Below are 21,273 nucleotides of genomic sequence, written 5' to 3'. Positions count from 1 at the left end.
CCGGCGATCCCCACCCCACCGCCCAATCAACGCCCCCAACCAGAGGTCTCATGACTTCGAATACCCACCGACCACTAATTTATTACCATTTATGTCCTTTATATACGCGCTGATGGGTGGGCCCTATGGTAATGTGCACTGCTGAATGTGGACCGTTTGACTGGTCAATTGATCATGTTATCAACAAATTATGGAGTTGTATGGTGAGCCAGTGACCGTATGATCACCCTAAAATGTACTCCTATTTTATTTAACACAGTACAGACTCAAACTACCATTTTCTTTCTTTCATATACGGGCTGACAAGTGGGCCCCATGATTACGCACCCCGATGGTGCAACACTAGTTGCGCCACGTGGAACATTTGACTGGTCAATTGATTGTCTCATCAACAAAATACGGAGTTGTACGGGTGAGCCAGTGACCGTATAATCATGACATGTATTTGTTTAACACGGTACAGACGCAAGGGCTCATATATATGTGCAAGCACTCACCGCTATAAGCGCACACGCGCGGACCCTACCCCTATGAGCACCTTCGAGAGAGTGGGCCAGCATATATGATCTTGAGATTTTACGAAGTCACCATAGGTGCCTCGTAGTCGAGTGGAACGTCTCCTCCCACTGAACGCACATCACCGGAAAATACTGAAATTAACACAAGATAAATGCGAGCACTGGGACTTTAACCTTGGTGGGCTCGAGAAACCATTGTCCTCCTAACCATCCAACCACATGTTGGTTAGCACGACAAAATGTATGTGGTGACCGTGATGAGCTTATTCTGAAGTCCAGTGACCATATCGTGCTTTCGCTTCAAATACAATGACCGTAAGTGTCGCCAACAAAATACGGAGCACGCATCAAATGCAAAGTCCGTCAGTGTCATCAACAAAATATGGAGACGTATCGTGAGCTAGATACCATTGTACTATTGTATATGCTTATTTTCTTAGTGGCTGATTGTGTGTGTGGTGTGGTGGGCACATCATTTCTAGTTGTGGTGGGTCAACATGAAGACTCATGGGTCGGTTCCATCCTGCACACATATAGGTTGGACTGAGACGCCTTATATGAAGACCCATGTGGAGGACTCGGCGTACAACACGAAGCTACCAGAGTCGCGGAGGACTCTATCCCCACTAGTGATAAGCCGACTATATATGATTTGTAATCCTAGGCCCCCAGTATGTTACAGAAGCTTGGGGGCTAGATTGTCGATAGTATACACACACGCACAATGCCTGGTATTCACCTATACTTTGTACACACCCCTATCACTAATATACAGTACCAGGAGTAGGCTCTTTCTTCAACTGCAAGGGTCCGAACTAGGGTAAAACTTTGCCTCGTATTACCATCCAGCCTAACAGCCAGGGATATCCTACCGAATGATATGATGAAATCATATCTTCCAACTACTAAGAGAGAGGTGTGTCTGGGGGGGCAATGTGTGCGAGAGAGGCTTAAAGATAATGTGTGTGCGGGAGACACGTAGGCACATATATGTGCGTATAGAGGGCTAGTAGAGACCGTGCGTGTGTATATATGCATGTGAGAGAAATAGTGTTTTCCAACTGAGATTAATGAAAAGAGTGGTACATAGTAGTCAGAAAGAGAGAGATAGAAACAGAGAGAGCATGTGCGTGAGACACCCCGACACCCTGAGAGAGATTGTGAGCATGTGTAAAAGAGAAATGTCGATGCATATAAAGTGTGTGCACTTATGCGTTAGATAGAGAGAGATATAACGCGTTTGTGAGAACGGGCCGAGGCATAGTGCATCTATGTGTAAAAGGCGGTTCTACGCATTAAATTAAAATATAAATGGCAATATTATATTTGGATGAGATCATGAATTTTGCAAATTGCGTATGGATGAAAATCGGTCTATTAGACACCTATACTCTATTGAATTCTAGCATGTGCATGTGTTTATTTCATATTATCGATCCATAGAGTGAGAGCGTTTTGAAATACAGGCAATCGATGCTTTTGCATTCATATATAAACATTAATTAGTGCACTCCATGTTGTTAGTGTGAAGCACTTTATACATTTTTCACTTGCATGGATACATTCCAAATTGCTAGCTACGAAATAGAATACATGTCGAATTCAACATAAAGGGGGTTTCGAAGATTCGAATTCATAGGAAGTGCATTCATCTATTTGAACCTGAGATAATGGCATTTGTAAATCAGATGTAAAAGGGGGCATCAATCTTTGTTGTGAGTTTGAACATGCTATATATATTCATACGCATATCTAACTTTTCTTTTTGCAACCAAGGAGATTATATCTGGAACCATGCATGAACTGAGGTAAGTTGCATATTTTTTAATATATACTCGTGTACAATGTATATTCAAATGTACCCCCTCCATTCCAAAATAATCGTAGCTTTAGGATTTTCAAGAGTAAAGATTTGTGAAGTTTGACAAATCCTGAAAGTTCAATTCAAGAGAACCAAAAACGTTAATGCTTCTGCTCCCAAATATTGAACGAAGCGCCAAATAGGCCTGTGGTCACCCGAAACCGCGTGAGACTAATGTTTGGTGGTAGGAAATTACTGTCCTGACTCTGGCCCGTGTAGCCTATCGGCCCGATGTCCAAAGGTCTAAACCGGGGTAGGTTTGTAACTTTACCAAGACGCCAGTCTCAACCGCCTCCGAGAAGCATTCATACGCCGTGGGCGCCTAAACACCCATGCGCTCGGCCGAAATCTATCCCGCCCACATTTGGGACACCTGAGATTACTGTCCTACCCCCAACCCGCAATATGTCCGAAATTTTAGATGGGGGCAAAGTTTGTAACTTTCCCCAAATTTCAAACAAGTGCGTCTCAAACCGAAACATTGTTACCACTTAGTTCCCCGCTTCCCTCAGTTTCCCCGTTCATACTCCATGGGCGCCAAAACACCCTCTCCACCAGCCGCGAAACCCCAGCCTCCTCCGTCCTCCACCCCATAGCAGCCAATCCACCGCCGCCCTCCTCCATCACGATGTCATCGTCCAACGCAACCGCAACCGCAACGCCCTCAAGGACTTAGCAGCTGAAGCCGAGGCAGAGCTGCCTCCACGACGCCGACGCCAATGTGTGTCGTACCAGAACCACTCCGACCACGCTGTCATGCGCCTCACTGCTGCCGCTCCACTATCGCAACCGTCCACCACTCCGGACCTGTCCCCACCGCCGACAAATGGCCACTGCACCACACTCAACAACTTGGCCATGGGTTCGTCCAAGGCTGCATCGTCCTCCACAACTTCTGGTTTCTGGCGAACCACAAGAAGATTGTTGGAAAAACAGAAGGAGGACACAGCACTGCCAGCAAAAAGAGGTACTCCTCTTCCCTTATTCGTGCAAATCTTATGTCTTCGCTCACACCGTATTCATCCCACGAAAGAAACTAGTTGAGCGCTTCTTACTGCATCTTCTTCGTGATACTAAATGCACAAGGTTTTCTCCCTTTTACTATTTCACCTTTGCTAGAGGTCAGTAGCCCGCCTGGATTTCAATCCAGGGTCAGTTGAACTGCAATTAAAAGAAGCAGCACCCGCTTAGGCGCGCGGAGCACATAGTCCGCATGTTCCCCGGGGAAGCGGCGCATCAGTGTCTATCATAGGGGTGTGGGGCGCAGGAGCTGCTTGCGCCCGATCTGGAGGTCGGCGGGGCTTGAATGGATGGCCGGGGGCGGTGCCAAGCACCGCGGTGCGGTATGGTAGAGGGGAGGGCACAGGCAGGGGAGGAATACTGGGCCGGTGGTCGTTGGCATTTTGAGGAAGGTCGTCAATACTGACTGGCTGGAGGTAGATGAAGGTGATCTGCCCATTCTTTGTACATCGGACGATGCAGAAAAAATGGACTGACCTATTTGCTTTCAGTCGACTGTTATTTTCATAGAATCTTGTAGTAATTTGGTGTGCCATGCATGTTGTAGAGCTATCATATGTCTCCCGTCATTTATTTCTCACCGACCTGCTATGTGCTACCTTTACACTGTACTAATTGTGCAAACACTTCACCCATACTCACACTATTTTTTTTATGCATGGGTATTTCAGACTCTGACGCAGTGTTGATGAATGCAGAAAAGAAAAGACAGAAGTCGCTCTAGTGTAATTTGAAGATAAGCACTAAGCGTTTCAGCGCTCTAATGGGTGCAGTGTCAGCAGTTGGAGACAGTAAACGTAGCTTTGTAGTTGATGATCTCAATTGCCACACACACAACCATCCCAGGTGCTTGCTTTAACTTCGTGCTGTCAAATGTGGTTACATGTTGCATATGGTGTCTAGCTTGTATTGCTTCCAATTTGGTTAAATTGCATCTGCTTACTTTACACATTATACCTTTGATAATGACATGCCTTCCTGTTTTTGATACATACAACATATGTCTATTAACCATGTTCATACATCAAATGAATGCTCTTTTGTATCCCTCGTCAATCACTTATGATGAGACAGTCCCCCGAGTGGGTTACTGTGAGACGCCCTACTCGTTTAAAGAGTGCAGTGTCATCCTCCCCACATGATTCTCAATAAACAGCAAGGCTAAATGGAGATAGTCAATGTAGCTCTCTAGTTGATCACCGCAATTCCCTTACACCACCATTGTAGGTGCTTGCTCTTACTTGGCAGTGTGATATGTGGTTGCATGTTGCATATGGTGTCTACCTTGTAATGCTTCTAATTAGGGTAAATTGCATCTGCTTAGTTAACACATTATACCTGTGAATATGACATGCCTTCCTGTTTTTGGTACATACTACGTCTTTCTATTAACCATGTTCTTACATCAAACTAATTTTCTTGTGTATCCCTCATCAATCACTTCTGACGATACACCTTCAAGTTGACAGTGTAATATTGGTTGCATGTATTGCCTCTAATTTGTTGAAGTGCCACTTATAATGAGATACATCTAACTTGGTAGAGTGATTTTGGTTGGATCTTTTATATGGTGTCTAGATTACATTGCTTCCAATTTGTTGAAATGCCTTCTGCTTAGCGTTTTTCATACATATTCCATCCTCCTACAATGTGGTTGCCATACATAAAAGTTGTGTTCGTCAGTATCATGCATCAACGAATTTGGAAGTGCGAATTTCATTCCTTTTTCTTGTGTGTTTACTTGACAAGGCAAAATCTGAAAGGACGAAGGCACGTAATGATGGTGGTCCTCTGGAGCAACCAAAGCAGATGATCTCTGCAGATTCTCCTGCTACTCGTACTATAGTGCTAGTTCCAAATCTCATCTCCCCTACTCCGCAACCCAAGGTGCTTGCTCTAACATGGTAGTGTGATATCTGGTTGCATGTTGCATTTGGTGCCTAGATTGTACTGCTCCTAATTTGTTAATTTGCATCTCCTTAGCTTACACATTATACATGTGAATATGACACGCCTTCCTATTTTTGGTACATACTACATCTGCCTATCACACCATGTTCTTACATCAAAATATTGTTCTTGTGTATCATGCATCTATCGCTTATGATGAGACAGTCAGGCGCGTGCGTTAATATGAGACGCAATACTCTTATAAAGAATGCAATTTCATCCTCTCCACATGATTCTCAAGAAACAACAAGCCTAAATGAAGATATTGAACGTAGCTCTGTACTTGAAGACCGCACTTCCCCTACACCACCATCACAGGTTGCTCTAACTTCGCAGTGTGATATGTGGTTGCATGTTGCATGTGTCTAGCTTGTAATGCTTCTAATTAGGGTAAATTGCATCTTCTTAGTTTACACACTATACCTGTGAATATGACATGCCTTCCTATTTTTGGTACACACTACATCTATGTGTTAACCTTGTTCTTACATGAAACTACCTCTCTTCTGTATCCTGCATCAATCACTTACGATGAGTCACCTTTATTCGTTGCATATTGCATATTATTTCTAGCTTGTTGCCATGTATTGCTTCTAATTTGGTTGAATACATTTGTTAGGGCACCCTTTTAATTTGGCAGAGTGATATTGGTTTCATCTTTCATATGGTTTCTAGCTTGCATTGATTCTAACAAGTTCAAGCACCTTGTGCTTAGTTTACACTTTATACATCATACATGTCAATATGTCACGCCGTCCTGTTTTTCATACATATTCCATCCTCCTATCATGCGGCTGCCTTACATGAAAGTAGTGTTCGTTAGTATCATGCATCAATGAGTTCTGAAGAGCAAATTTTATTCCTTTTTCTTGTGGGTTTGACTTGACAAGGCAAAATCAAGAAAGAGGAAGGAAAAGAGTAAGGAAGGTGATGATGGTGGTCCTCTGCAGCAACGTAAACGGAGCATCTGTACCGATTCTCCTTGTACTGATAGTGCATTACAAGGTCCAAGTCTACGCTCCCCTACTCCACCATCCAAGGTGCTTGCTCTAACTTGGCAGTGTGATATCTGGTTGCATGTTGCATATGGTGTCTAGCTCGTGTTGCTCCTAATTAGTGTAAACTACATCTGCTTAGCTTACACATGATACATGTGAATATGACACGCTTTCCTGTTTTGGTACATACTATATCTGTCTATCACACCATGTTCTTACACGAAACTACTCTTCTTGTGTATCCTGCATCAGTCACTTATGATGGGACACCTTTAAGTTGGCTGTGTGATATTGGTTTGTGTCTTGAATATGATTTCTAGCATGTATTGCTTCTAGTTTGATGAACGCCACCTATGACGAGACAGTTTTAACTTGGCAGAGTGATATTGATTGCACCTTCCATATGGTGTCTTGCAGTGTTTCCAATTTGTTGAAGTGCCTTCTGCTTAGTTACCACATCATAGGTGTGAATATGTCAAGCCATCCATTTTTTCGTACATATTCCATCCTCGTATCATGACTTTGCCTTTCATCAGAGTAGTGTTCGTCAGTATCATGCATGAATGAATTCTGAAGAGCGAAATATATTCCTTTTTCTTGTCGGTATGACCTCACAATGCAAAATCAATAAAGCTAAAGGAAATTCGCAAGGCATTGGATGATGGTGGTCCTTCCGAGCAACTGAAACGGAGGTTCTCTACAGATTCTACTCCGCCATCCTCCCAACAAGATTCGCAAGACAACGCAAGGCTAGACAGTCAACGTAGCTGTGTAGATGATGAGCACATCTCCCGTACTTCACCATCACAGGTGCTTGCTCTAACTTGGCACTATTATATGTGGTTGCATGTTGCGTATGATGTCTAGCTTGTATTGCGTCTAACTTTTTTGAATTGCATCTTCTTACTTTACACATAATGCCTGTGAATATGACATGTGTTCCTGTTTCTACATCAGACTACTATTCTTGCATATCCCGCATCAGTCACTTATGATAAGGCACCTTTAAGTCGCCACTGTGATATTGGTTGTGTCTTGCATATGATTTCTAGCATGTACTGCTTCTAATTTGTTGAAACGCCATACAGTTTGAACTTGGCAGAGTGATATTGGTTGCATCTTTCATATGGTGTCTAGCTTGCAGTGCTTCTAATTTGTTGAAATGCCTTCTGCTTAGTTACCACATCATAGGTGTGAATATGTCACGCCATCCTATTTTTCATACATATTCCATCCTTGCATCATGTGTTTGCCTTCCGAGTAGTGTTCGTCAGTATCATGCATGAATGAGTTCTGAAGAGTGAATTTTATTCCTTTTTCTTATCGGTTTGACTTCACAGTGCAAAATCATTACAGCTGAAGGAAATTAGTCCGGTAGTGGATGATGGTGGTCCTTCGGAGCAACTCAAACAGGGGGTCTCTATAGATTCTACTCCGCCATCCTCCCAACAAGATTCGCAAGACAACACAAGGCTGGACAGTCAATGTAGCTGTGTAGATGATGAGCACATCTCCCCTACTCCACCATCACATGTGCTTGCTCTAACTTGGCACTATTATATGTGGTTGGATGTTGCGTATGATGTCTAGCTTGTATTACTTCTAACTTGAATTGCATCTGCTTACTTTACACATAATGCCTGTGAATATGACACGTGTTCCTGTTTCTAGAACATACGTGTACATGATGAGCACATCTCCCCTACTCCACCATCACGGGTGCTTGCTCTTACTTGGAACTGTTATATGTGGTTGCGTTTTCCGTATGATGTCTAGTTTGTATTGCTTCTGATTATGTTGAATTGCATCTACGTAGCTTACAACTTAGACCTGCAATGATCACTTGCCCATAAGACACATTTAACTTGGGACTGTGATGTAGGTTGTATCTTGCATTGTCTTCTAGCTTGTACTGCTTCTAATTTCTTGAAATGGCACTTACGACGAGACACTTTTTACCTGATAGAGTGATATTGATTGCATGTTCATATGGTGCCTAGCTTTCATTTCTTCTAATTTTGTTGAAATGCCTTCCGTTTACTGTTTTTTCATACATATTCCATCCTCCTATCGTACGTGTGAATATGAAACGATGTCTTTTTTTGTATATATTCCATCCTCCTATCCTGTGCTTGCCTTACATCAAAGTAGTGTTCGTCTGTATCATGCATCAACCAGTTATGCAGAGCTAATTTTATTCATCTTCTTGTGGTTTTGACTTCATAAGGCAATATCAGAAAATAGGAAGGAAAAGAGTAAGTTAGGGGATGTTGGTGGTCCTCCGCACCGACGCAAACAGAGACTCTCTAGATTTGCCACTCCTACTGCTAATGAAGTTGAAGTCCCAAGTCTACATGATGAGTTCATCTCCCGTACTCCACCATCACAGGTGCTTGCTCTAAGTTGACAGTGTGGTAATTGGTTTCATGTTGCATATGTTGTCTAGCCTGAATTTCTTCTATTTTGATTAAATTGCACCTGCTGAGTTTATACGTTATACATATGCATATGACATGGCTTTCTGTGTCTAGAATACACTGCATCTATCTATCATACCATGTTCTTGCATCAAAGTATCATTGTTGTGTATCCCGCATCAGTCACTCATGATTGGACGCTTTTAACATGGCAGTTTGATAGTGGTTGCATCTTGCATTAATTTCTACGTTGTACTACTTCTAATTTTTGAATTGCCACTTATGACAAGACACTTTTAACTTGGCAGAGTAATATTGGTTGCATCTTTCATATGATGTCTAGCTTGCATTACTTATATTTTCTTGAAAATCCTTCTGCTTAGTTTGCACATCGTATCTGTGAATATGTCATGTCGTCCTATTTTTCTTACATATTCCATCCTCATACGGTTGTCTTACATCAAAGTATTGCTTGTCTGTATCATGCATCAATGAGTTCTGAAGAGTGATTTTATTCTTTTGTGTTGTGGGTACAGCTTGACATGGCAAAGTCAAAAAAGAGCAAGGAAAATAATATAGTAGGGAGTGTTGTTACTCATCGAGTGAAACGGAAAAGGATTTGCCGTTGAGATTCTGCTGGTACTTATAGTGCAGTAGAAGGTCCAAGTCCACCGGCTAAATCTACAAACATAGTATCACCTGCTCGACCAGCTGCAGCATCCGCTTCAACTGTACCAGCATCTCAATGAGTTACTCGTTTGTTCGCTCTGGAACTGGCCAGTTCCCAAGCTGCCTTCACACCTAACACTACTTTCGAAGCACTACTAACACAACAGGACTTGGCAAGATCAGATGAACCTCATGAGCATCAACACCAAGACGGTACCTGACCGAGTCAAGTTGCAGTTGCATGCTCCTTTATATGTACTCTCACAGTTTGATGTACACTAACACTTTCCATATTCGTTGTTGAACTAGCACCACGGTGCAAGCGGAAACAGACATCAGGGATAATGCTTGACAGATTAACAAAATCTAAAGGAGGAAGAATGGAGATCCATTTTGAGGCAGGTTTAAAAAGGCCACGTGATGCTACAGAGTCAGCCAAGTTAGTATCAGAGGCAGCCGTTGTCGTTAGGTGTCATGCACGTATCCTCCCAACGTGGATCCAGTACAGGAATGAGAAAGACAATACCCAGTTTAACACCTTCCTTGACCATTTATCCGTAAGTAATGTTATTCATCGCAATTAGTAATATTGTCTTGCTCTGTCCCATACTTTCTAGCTTCCTCCTAATAAGACTCACATTCTTTTTTCAATAGATGAGGTTCAAGTTGGATCCGAAAGATGATGCAACTAAACAAGCATGCACTCATGTTTTTCAGTCTACTCTACGACAGTATCGGTACCACCTTAGAAAATCTCACTTTGAAGGCAAGGCTAACAATGAAATCGCCCAAACATCTCCAGTGGAATATATTATAGATGAAGACTGGACAGCCCTCGTTAAACACTGGTCTGATCCAAAGTATCAGGTAGGCTATATGTATTTGATCAAACCACATATTGAACTTGTATTTATGTATGTGCCTTACAAGTGTATCTTCTTCTAGGCTAACTGTTTGAAGAACAAAATCAACTGTTCTAAAGTGAAATTCCAACAGACAACAGGATCTCGTAGCTATATTGCACACTGCGAGGCTCTTGTAAATAGCTGCTACTTCCTTCTTTTTTTGTGCCATATTATCATATATATATTGACTTGTTCCAAATACAGAGGAAAGCCCATGCGGACCAAAAAGAACCTGAACCGAATGTAGTGCAAATCTCCAAGGATTGCCACACCAGCAAGATGAAGGGCATGAGCACACTACTTCAAGCCACTGTTGTAAGTCCTTACTCCTCCTGCCTTGAACTGATTGGTACTCTGATGTGTTCATTTAACTACTTGGTTTGCAGCCAATGTCAGTTACTCTGTTCACTTTTATACACAGTTGTCTTAACGTATCATTTCACCTTACATGGTTTAAAAGAGATGAAGGATATTCTTTTGGTCTTGATCTGTAATCTAGTTGTTATGTTCACGTGCACACATAATGATAAAATAGCATGTTTGTTTTATATCTGTTTGCCCATGATATGAATGATGTCATACTATGTTCATCCTACTTTAAACCATGTCTCTTTATCCTTAGATGTCAACGAATGTGAGGAAATGGACAATACAGTAGGCATGCTACATGGACATATGTTCCGAAAGTGATTTTATTATGTAGTTGGCACTACAATACATGCTAATGTATTACAGTAGTTCACCAAAATAAGTTATGTATAAACGTTTAACCTACTTTGTTTGTTTTTGTCTCATTAGTAACTTATCTAGTACACTAATCTACAAGTTCAAACTTTTAGGAAGCTATGGAACAAATGATTGAACAACCACAACCACCTGAAGGTGACGAGGCTACCACAGGCACAATGTCACCTCTTGCTGCAGTGCGTCAGTATCTCTCCACTAACAGTGCAAAAAGCACCTTCCTGCGTAATTCTGGGTTGGTTGTCAAGGTAACCTCTTCCAAATCGCCTACTGAACAAAATCTTCCTGCTAGACAGAGTGATATATTTGTGCTCCAGACACAAGTCCAATCCCTAATGGACGTCGTTTCAGAAACAAAAATAGTGGTTGACAAATGTCGTCAAGATATGAATGGTTTTGAAACCAGACTATCAAACATTCGCTTCGTTGTTCAAGAGCAATGGCGGAAAAAAGGTGGAGATCGTGCTGCTCCATCAGATTCTACAGCCTGAAACATTAGCACTCAGGTTAAATGATCTATGCTTCTATACATCTGATGGTGTTTTTATATGGAAGGATGTAAACTCTATGCCAAGAGGCCTTTTGTTATATGGTTGGAATTTATTTTGTTGTGATACAACATTTATGATGTTGCCACAGGCTGTAGTAATTACGATGCTATGTTTGTATAGCGTAGGTTTATCTTAGTAATGTATTCGGCCGAAAGCTTCGTAGGAGCCCAACATGCCAACATTCGTCGGGCCCATTCCAATTGGGCTAAAAATGATTATGGGCCGAAATTGGCATGTAGCCCACTAAAAATATCTAGGCCTAAATCAGCATAAGCTTTCATATTTTTCTGGTAGGCCTGTGCCCATAGTGGGCCTTTAACAGGCCTAAACATAATTTGGGCCCTCAGTAAAAATATGCCGTTTACAGGTGTAAATATCTCGAGCCCATAAAAAACATGGGCCTTTAATAGACCGAAAGTGAGATGGGCCCTGATTGTGCCAAATAACCCACTGGTCTTAGCAGGCCAAAATGGTGGCCCATTTACGATGCGGATATTTGACAGCCGAAATTCGGAAGGGTCGTAAATGTGCCGACCTAATACACGGGCCTTTAACAGGTCGGAACTTTGGTCGAGCTAGATATCGTCATTTATATACGGGCCATTAATGGGCCCGATATGACGTTGGGCCACATATGGCCCATGGTTTTCGTCCGGCGTTAACAGGCCGAAAATGACAACAGGCCGAAAGTGGCCCAAATCTATAGTGGGCCTCTAACAGGCCAAATGTCAGACATGGTCTCCAAATCCTTCACGGTCATTTATGGGCTGAAAGTTTTGATGGCCTGTAAATGGTCCCAAATGAAGCAGGACCTTTAACAGGCCGGAAATACACCAGGCTGTAATTTGGCCCAATTACTTAGGAGCCTGTTAACGGGCCAGAAGTGACCATGGGCCGCGTTGATGAAAAGTTTAGGACAGACCGTTGATGGGCCGGTTTGATAGAGAATGTTGGGCCTTTAGCTGGGCCGGCCCATTATGGTCTGCAGAATCTTGTGGGCCTTTAGCTGGGCCGGCCCATTGTGGTCCGCAAAATCTTGTGGGTCTTTAGCTGGGCCGGCCCACTATGGTCTGCAAAATCGTGTGGGCCTTTAGCTGGGCCGGCCCATTATGGTCCGCTAAATTTTGTGGGCCTTTAGCTGGGACAGCCCATTATGGTATGCAAAATCTTGTGGGCATTTAGCTGGGCTGGCCCATTATGGTCTGCTAAATCTTATGGGCCTTCGGTTGGGCCGGCCCATTTAAACTTTATGGGCCACTTTTGGGCCGGTCCACGTGTCAACATATCATAGGCCCATCTCGACCATTGGATGAGTGACACCTGTGCCAACGCGGAGCTGACGCATGGATCCGTCAGCCATTGAGAATTTTACACATGGAAAATCGGCATTGGTCGTGGCTGTTAGCGGGTTATCGGATCCAAAAACAGACCCGATAGGTTAACGGTGGTTAACGGCGTCCCGTTACGGTGGATGCCACGTGTCGGTCACCCTTGATGAAAGCACTTCTGTGACACGCAATTTATCATCATGGAAGTGGACACTTCCGTGATGATAATTTTGGTAATGTCATGGAACACTTCTACGACAGCACAGGTATGACTATCTTGATTCTGTCATAAAATTGTCATGGGTATACATGCATGACAGAAAACGCGACCTACTGTGACAAACACGTATCATCATGGAAGTGTATTTTTTTGTAGTGGCACCTAATGCAGGTCAGCCAAACCATCTTATGTTGCTGCATATTTCATTTCACATGGAACGGAAAATTGTTTGAGAATACAGCGATGAGGGTACCGGTGGTGAAGCCAGCGGCTATCTTCTTGGACAAAGGTACATCCCCAACATGGCACCAACATAGAAGGATTTGACCTGAAGGTCATCAGGCACAACAATCCGGGTCAAGTTCATTATTGCGTACCACAACCACTACTCATGCAATGCAATACCATACATATAAATGGGGAAGGGGGTAAAGGGAGGGAAGGGAAACTTACGGGCTCATAGAGACCGTCGTTGATGCACTGGCGATGGAGGCCAGGGCTGATGCCCTTCCAGAGCGTGGCAGCGCCTTCCTCCTTGGTGATGGTGGCGGTGGTGCCAAGCAGGCCACGGTACTTGGGCCCAGCAAGATCCCTGGCGATGACCCTCTTCTGCAGCTGTAGCCTGACCTTGGCCGTGTCAAGGGGTATACTGGATGCTGATGTACTTTGCCATGTGCGCCAGATTGGCACACCTTGCCGAGGCATAGGGGAATAAGAGAGGGAAGTAGCAGATGGCGATGGGTTTGGGATCTTGGGATGATTGGAGATGCAGAGTCCGAGGCCGCGAGCAGGGATGGAGCCGAAGGCGGCGGCGGCGATAACCCTAGCCGGGAAGGAGAAAACAAGGGCAAGGAGGAAAAAGGTCGTGGCCGGAGGCACCTTGCCTGGGCTGTCTTCGCCGCCCTGGCCCCTCTCCGCTCGCGACCTGTCACGCTGGTTCCGGCATGGCCCGCCGACTCTGCTCTACTTGGCCCATGAGAGCTTCCCCATCCCCTTCGCGGCGCGCTGATCTGGTCTGCCGCCATCGGCCGCTGCTGCTCCTCGATGAGCCTGTCTGTCACCGCTACTCCTCCTGTGGCCTAATCTCTCCTGGAGCGTTTTCCTCTTTGGCAGAGAGAAGGAGGGAGACGTGGGTGAGGAGGAGAATGACTGGTTTTGTGCGGGGCGAGGCAACTGCGAAGCTTCCTCCAAATTTCATCTCGCTCCCTTATTTTAATTGGCGACGATATGGGCCAGTAGCACCAAACAAGCAAGAGCCAATCAAAAACGAGCGAGGAGGAGGAGGAGGAGGAGCGACTGAACAGTGCATCTGCCTACATGGACATCACGAGAATGCGCCCTTCATGCGACTGTTAAGGGGTTTTATTACTAGGGGTTGGGGTGCCACCTGGTGGCGCCTCTTGAGCGGAAGCTGGGCGGTGCCAGGTTGGGCGCGCCCCGAGATCCGATGCGCCAAGTGTCTTCCAGACATTCGTCATTGTTGCCATGCCATTTTCTTGCGTGTTGCATCTTGACATCTCATCATGTGCATTGCATCATCATGTTTCTCAAAACTTGCATCCGGACTCTTTCTCTGTGGTCCATTTCGTCATCCAACACTCCCACATGCATCCACGGCACCCCTCTTATCTTGTTTTCTGAGCCACAGAAAAACTTCCTCAGAATAGGCCAAGATTTTCCGAGTGGCCTTGGTATATCACCGGTAGACCGCCTGTCAAATTTTGTTCCATTTGGAGGTCGTTTGATGCCCCAACGGTTAACCGAGTTAACCGAAACCCCTCTCTCTTTGCAGCCCAGCACCTCTTCACAACAGCCCAATAGCCCATCCAAACCACTCCATGATCTCCGCCATTGGATCACGATCATGTGGGTGAAAACCGCACCTCATTTGGACTCTCCTAGCTCCCTCTACCTATAAAAAGGCTCCTCCCCCTCCATTTTCTGGTAAAACCCTAGCCTCCTCTTCCTCCGCGCTGCCGGATGCGTTCCCCCCGCCGCCGGACATGTCCACCTCCGCCTCTGCAGCCAATCCTGCGCCGCCACATCACGGTTGGCGGCCCCCTCTCTCTCCTCTGCGCCGCCGGCCCGTAGAGCCCATCCCAGACCCACGCGGGCCCGGATCTCACCGCCGCCCGGCCCGCTCCGCCCCGCCGCCTCACGCCCAGCGCCGCCCGCACGCCACCGCTCTGCGTCGCGCCGCGCTCCTCCCCTCGTTGCCCCACTCCTCCCTCCGGTGCTGCCCTCCACCGCTCGTTCTCCGCTGCCGGCCACCGCCAGGATCTCGCCGCGCCGCCCGAAATCGCCGTTCGGCGCCGCTCCACCTCTGGCTCCAATCGCGGCCGCCCCGACCGGAGCCCGTCGTCGGCGCCCTCCCCTGCGGTCCTCGTTGCTAGATCGGGCCTCGCCATCGACCTCGCCGGTGCCTTGGTTCACGTGCCGCGAACGAACCTTAGATCTCGCGGGGTAAAATATCTCTTTGTCCCGAAATCCTCATATTTTGTTGCCTTGTTCGTCATGTCATATCTCCATGCTCATAATCTGTTTTGCGTGCATGATATGTCGAACTGTTCATCTCTTGATGCTCTACATGATAGTTGCATTTGCATTCATGTTGTTGTTCATATTGATGCTTTAATCTTCGTTGCAAAACTGCTGGAATCTGCTGATTGTTAACATCATATGCATCTTGTGAGTGGTGTAACTTTGTACCTGTTGATCCTATGATGATGATCTTGATATGAAAATGTTCTGCTCTTCATGCTCTACAAGTTGGTTGCTATTGCATTCATGTTAGGGTGCATCTTGACATATTGATCCCTGTTGCAAAGTACATGTTGTTGTTAACTGCTGAAAAATGCTATAACTTGTCTATTCGTCATTTTTATATCTTTTTGTGTGATTTTCTTTTGAGCATAATGTCTACATGTTTTAGGAGCATATGTATTTCATATTTACAGTGGTGCAATCCATGTATGTTGATATGCCCTGTAGTGAGTGCATCAAGCTTGTGAAGTGGGCTACTTGCTGTTAATGTGCTGTCAAGCATGTTTCTGTCATATTATGTTGCCATGTTTTCTTGATGCTACCAATAAATACATGCATAATCTGGAGATGCTTAGTCGATATGTTTGGTTGTCCTTGTTATGATCTATCCTGTCATGCCTTTGGATGCCTCATATATGCCATGTAGCATATGTTTTCATTGCCATGAACATGCCTTCATGTTGTTCCAGTTTTTTCTATTAACTTCGTGATGCCATGTCGTGAGCTTGGTATTAGTTAATCTATGCCTCTTTTGGAGGTGCTCCAGTTACATGTTTTCAAGTATGCTATGAGTAATTTGTTCACATGCCATGGTTGTTAATTTTGGTTATCATATGCCTCTGTTCCATGCTTGCAAACATGCTATGCTGATGTTGCTGTTTTACACTTGCTGAGACTGTTCCAGCATTCAATCTTGCCATGTTGGTTCCCACTAATCCATGAGCCATATGTATATGATGTCATGATGTTATTTGCTCTTTGTTATGTGTACTTTGATGCCATGCCCTTGGTTGTGTTCGATGAGAATTTTGCACTACAATACGAAAATAAGGAAGGAGGATAATTTTAAAATAAAAGTTGTCTAAATGGTGATTTGAACCAATATTATTTAGTTGTACACATGGAGCAAGAAGTGCCTACGTGTACGTGCCTGTATTGCATGTGCATGGCACCTGTATTGCATGTGTGTATGAACTATTCCTTGCCCAATGTAATTGTTAATGGGCTAATGGGGGCTAATTAAAATTAGCCCAGAGCATGCATGTGCGTAGAGCTAGTACACATGTGTTCGAGTATTTACGGCCGGCCGGCAAGCGCGCGTGTATACTTCTCCCAATACCCGCATAAATATGTACTTGAAATACGTGAAAGCTCGCGTTGCATTGGGTCCAATATGCACTTACACACGTACTGGGCTGAGATTTTGGCTAGTAACACTTTGATGAGCACGTACAAGGTTTGATTTGGCAAGTAAAGATTAATTCGGAATAAAACCTTACGGCTGAGGAGGGATTCTAGAAGCACCGTCGTTGCCAAAGGAAATACCATCTACTGCAATTACTGCTCAGATTCTCGTATGGTATGCATGAGTATGGCTTTCCTTTCTTTGCGCTGGCATGTATGTCAAGAAGATCAACGAACAAAGTAAGCATCAAAGAGATTAAACAAGGAAAGAATGGTAAAGAAGATGGGGACGGCCGGAGGCTACGTGAGTACCTGGCCTCCTCGTGCCTATATAAACACAAGCCTGCAAGCAGGGAAGGCAGCGAGGCAACACAAACGAAGAGAAGACCAGGGCTCACGGACAGAGCCAGATGGCACCCAGCCAGGGAGCATGAGAAAAACGCCCAGGAGGTGACGCTCCCGTGGCGGCGGCGTTGAGAACGGGATGGACATCCCGCACAGCAAGAGATGACGTCTGCAGTCAGCACGCCCTCATCGTTTTGTTTGTTTCTTTGTCTTAATGTTTTATCAGGTTTTGCTGGAGACACACGCAGCTGTGGTGGCACTAGGGGAGACCGGAGAAAGAGAAGGAGACGCGCCCGTAGCAGCGATGTCCAGAGAACCCACGCAGCACTAGGAGCAAAAACGCACGCAGCCATGAACACATATCAGGCACCCAGCAAATACCATGGCGGAGTTGCAGCGCTGGAGAGCATGCACCAGCTGGGTTGAAAAGGTGGTCGCCAACGCGCCCATAGTGGCGCCATGCTCGCCGGGCATCATGCATGCTGCTTGGCCCTATCCGGTGGTGGTCATGACGAGGCGGAGCAGCGTGCACTAAACAACAGCTTATCTCAGGCCAGATACATATATCTATCCCTTCCCTCTATGTATTTGCAAGATACACACAGCCGAGAAGAAATCATGTGGCGGACCCAGAAAGGAGTTATCCGCACCCGGCTGGAGGCGGCAGACCACGCAGCCGGCCCAAAGGACCCCGGGATTCCAGAGGGAGTGCGCGGGCACCCTCGCACACACGGAAGCATGCTTGCTAGAACAAGAAGGAGGTCATCACCCACTACTTGAACACCGTGTCACGGAGGATGGCGATACGGAGCTCGTCGGGACAACGCCCGTCATCTTTGTCATCAAACAGGCGCCATGGAGGACGAGGCGTGGAGCTCGTGGGGATGCCGTCGAGTGTCGTGGAGAAGGCGACACAGAGATCACTAGGACGACGCACGTCGTCTTCTTCATCAAGCCAGTACCATGGAAGACGGAGGAGCAGAGCTTGCGAGGATGTTGTCACGTGCCATGGAGAATGGCAACGCTGAGATTGCTAGGACGACCCCCATCATCTTCTTCATCAAGCCGATGCCATGGAGGATGGAGGAGCGGAGCTCGCGAGGATGTCGTTGCCATGCCGTAGTGAATGGGGACACGAAGCTCGCTAGGATGATGCCCATCATCTTCTTCATCAAACCGGTGCCATGGAGGACGAGGCGTGGAGCTCACGAGGATGTCGTTGCCGTGTCACGAAGGATGGCGATATAGAGCTCGCCAGGACAACGCCCGTCATCTTTGTCATCAAACAGGTGCCATGGAGGATGGAGGTGTGGAGCTCCCGAGGATGTCGTCGCCGTGCCGCGGAGGATGGCGATACGGAGCCCACCAAAACAACGCCCATAATCAACATCATCAAGTCGATGCCGCGTAGGATGGAGGCATAGAGCTGGCAGAACAACACCACGATGTCTACCTCGTCAAGATGGAACCCACAACCCGGAGCCCATAAAGATGACACAGGGCCCCGGTGCTACCCGCAACACGGAGCCCATGATAGAAGAATATTGTGGTACGCGATGACACGTCTTCACCGACCCTTACCACGGTCCTGCGATGTGTTTCCTTTGTCTTGGAGGACCACCGAATACGGCGTCCAGCCTAGACGAGGTGCACTCCTCATGGCATAGAGGTCTCGGCGTACAGGCAACATGCTCCTTGTCATAGCAGACCACCGAATACAATGTCTAGCTATGAAGGGGCATCAACCACGCCCTTCCATGATGCCACCTTTCTTCAGCATCACGATGCTTTGCCCTTGTCTTGGTGGACCACCGAATACGGCGTCCAGACAAGATGAGGTGCAACCTTCATTGCACCAGGCATCGTTTGTCGTATAGGTGGCGTGATCCTTATCTTAGCAGACCACCGAATATGATGTCTTGCTGAGACGGGGCATCAACCATGCCCCTCCATGATGTTGCCTTTCTTCGGCCCCGCGGCGTTATCCTTGTTTTGGCAGACCACCGAATACGGCGTCTAGACAAGACGAGACATCCACCATGCCCCCCTAAGATGTTACCTTCTACTGTCTTGTGAGGCGGAGTCTTTGTCTTTACAGACAATCGTAACCTTGGCGTCTAGTCGAGACGAGGAACCAACCACACTGGCAATGCCGATGCAAGCGGCCGTTGGTTTTACACCGATGACGGTCTCCACAAAAGAATACTCCCGCGAGGCAACTGTTGGTGTCAAAACCGGCGGATCTTGGGTAGGGGGTCCCAAACTGTGCGTCTAAGGCTAATGGTAACAGGAGGCGGGGGACACAATGTTTACCCAGGTTCGGGCCCTCTAGATGGAGGTAATACCCTACTTCCAGCTTGATTGATCTTGATGATATGAGTATTACAAGAGTTGATCTACCACGAGATCATAGAGGATAAACCCTAGAGGCTAGCCTATGATTATGATTGTTCTTGCCCTACGGACTAAACCATCCGGTTTATATAGACACTAGAGGGGGCTAGGGTTACACAGAGTCGGTTACAGAGAAGGAGATCTACATATCCGAACTGCCAAGCTTGCCTTCCATGCAAAGGAGAGTCCCACCCAGACACGGGATGAAGTCTTCAATCTTGTATCTTCATAGTCCAACAGTCCGGCCAAAGTATATAGTCCGGCTGTCCGAGGACCCCTTAATCCAGGACTCCCTCAGTAGCCCCTGAACCAGGCTTCAATGACGATGAGTCCGGTGCGTAGATTGTCTTCGGCATTGCAAGGCGGGTTCCTTCTCCGAATACTCCATAGAAGATCTTAAATATGAGGATCATGTCCGGCTCTGCAAAACAAATTCCACATACCACCGTAGAGAGCACAGTATTTCACTAACCTAATCTGCTGACAACTTTTCATGGCATGACATCACACCAGGGCCCGATCATTATGCAAACCATTTTTCTCAATATGCCACCGCACATATCGCGAGGTGGTTTTATCGGCACGTCTTGTCGAAACAGAGATCATGTCCCCTTATCACGGGATTCTCATCAATACGGGTGTGGGTAACCCAACCACACCATCAACGCGGCGCTTGGGGAATAAGTGAGTTTATCGGGCAAGTGGGGATGCGCAGGATCCCTGCTGCCTTTATAAGGGAATAAGGACTCCCTTTTTCACCCACGCCTTCTTCTTCCTCTGCTCATCCATTCCCCCTCGCTCGAGCCCTAGCGCCCAAGCGTTCGTCTTCTCCGCCCAAAAAGGTCTTCCAAAAATGTCCGGATCCGGAGCAGGAGGCAAGTGGATGGCCTCTACCGTCTGGGAGAAGGATATCAAAAAGCTTCGGGAGGCCGGGTATCTAGCCAAGAAAATCGGCCACCGTCTTCCAACGGCGGGACAGATCGTCCCTACTCCGGAACCCCATGAGAGGGTTGTATTCCTCCCTCATTTTGTCCGCGGATTAGGGTTTCCCCTCCACCCATTTGTTTGCGGCATCATGTATTATTACGGGATCGATTTTCACGATCTATCCCCCAATTACTTCCTCAACATCTCGACATTCATCGTCGTGTGCGAGGCCTTTCTCCGCATCTCGCCAGACTTTGGCTTATGGCTGAAGATCTTTAATGTGAAGCCCAAGGTAGTGAGCGGCGAGCACGCCGAGTGCGGAGACGCCATGGTGAGCAAGATGCCCAATGTCACATGGCCAACAGGTACTTTCAATGATTCCATCAAGGAGTGGCACCAGCAGTGGTTTTACATCACTGAGCCGCGCGGCACGGAATGGGCCGCTGCCCCCGAATTGCGATCCGGAGCCCCTCTGCGG

At 46.2% G+C, this 21,273-nt stretch overlaps 1 pseudogene; it reads right to left on the bottom strand.

Annotated features, from left to right (window-relative positions):
- Positions 1–13,886, bottom strand: part of LOC119292672 — a 56,815-nt pseudogene extending 42,929 nt beyond the window's left edge.
- Between the last annotated feature and the right edge of the window lie 7,387 nt (positions 13,887–21,273).

This window comes from Triticum dicoccoides, chromosome 4B (genome assembly GCF_002162155.2).
Source record: "Triticum dicoccoides isolate Atlit2015 ecotype Zavitan chromosome 4B, WEW_v2.0, whole genome shotgun sequence".
NCBI lineage: Eukaryota > Viridiplantae > Streptophyta > Magnoliopsida > Poales > Poaceae > Triticum > Triticum dicoccoides.
Note: the sequence above shows the minus strand (reverse complement) of the source record. Positions and strands in the feature narration are given on the sequence as shown.